Genomic DNA, 1,554 nt, shown 5'->3' with positions numbered 1-1,554 from the left:
CATTAATCATTAATATATTTCAATAAGAATTTATGATAATAGATTAATAGTATAACCTTTACAACTTTTATTTTTTTTATTTTTTGATGATAAGACTGTATGTCTTTTCACAATATGAACACTATTGTGTCGGTAAAAAACAAAAACAAAAAAAACCTAGCTTCTTTATAACTACAAGCCAAATCAAAAGAAAAGGAAAATAGAAATATTAATCCAAAATTAATTAAAGTAAAATTTACAAAAAATAATAAAAATGGTAACTCACAGAGACAACGAAAACTCAAGAAGAAAAGAGAAAAATTGATTGTTCTACTTTTTTTTTTGTTAGAGAGTGGCGCTACAAAAGAGAGAAGAAATAAAAAAAATTTTAATTTTTTATTTAATTTAAAAATAATAAACATGGACTCAGATATTAGGCTCAATAATTTGGTTATGGAAAACATTGTGGTGTTTTAGCTGGAAATGGAGTACTCTGTGTATTACACATAGGTGGACGTGTCAGATGAAAGCTCAACACGCAAAGAGCTATTACCAGAAGCACGTGGGGGGCGTGGAAGCCACGTGGCACTGTGTGGTTGAACTAACAAGACAGCACGTGGGGTGCGTGCTGAGTCAGCACGCGCGGGAGCGTGAGCGTGCTGACACGTGTCAAAATGTGATTGGCTGAGGCAGGCAGTACGTGGAGGGCGTGTTAAATGCACCCCTCTATACATAATTTACAAATTATAGTTATATTCTTAAAATATTCATAAAATACACAAAATAATATTCTCATTATATATATAATATACATACGTAAAAAAATTTAAATAAATAAAAAAATAAACTTTAAATACAGAAAAAAATTAAAATTTGCCAACTTACATAAATAAGATGATTCAAATCGTTGATAATATGTTCTTCGGACGCCGTATAATTACGTACCATTTTTTTTAATACCTTTAAACTAATAATTTTTTTCCTCCTATATCACTACTCGCTACACACTCCTGCTAGTACTCTCTTCACTACACCCTACATGCTAATACACTTCTTTCATTCTCTCTCAGTTCTTTGCTGATTCTTTGCTTCAGCAGTTGCATATACCTCATATGTTCACAATAGAAGGGAAGAAGAGTCCATTATTTATACAGGTTGAAGGAGAGCTTGCTGGTTTCCGGAGTGGAGAGTTTTCCCCTGCATGCAGACAGGCCTGCAACACGCCTCTCGCATGGTGCTGCTACAGCTTTGGAACTCCGCAGAACTCTGCACCGCGTCACGGGTGTCCAGGTACCATGCTTCCGGTGTGTTGGCAGTGCGTTCCTAGTCGCCAAGTCAGCATGTCCCTGGCGTGTTGAAGGAGCGCTGACACGTCGCTCACCAGCTCAGACACCACGCCTCCGACGTGTTGACTGTTAGCTCCACACTTCCGCAATACCCCTCCTTCACCAATATGCAGCCAATACACCACCCCTCCTTCTATAAAAAAAATAATTTCTGCAGATATTATCTATGATTTATTAAACTTTTTTTTTTTAGACTACAATTGGTCTATGGTTCAAATTAAGTCTATAG

The sequence above is a fragment of the Arachis ipaensis genome, chromosome B07 (assembly GCF_000816755.2).
Source record: "Arachis ipaensis cultivar K30076 chromosome B07, Araip1.1, whole genome shotgun sequence".
Taxonomy (NCBI): Eukaryota; Viridiplantae; Streptophyta; class Magnoliopsida; order Fabales; family Fabaceae; genus Arachis; species Arachis ipaensis.
Note: the sequence above shows the minus strand (reverse complement) of the source record.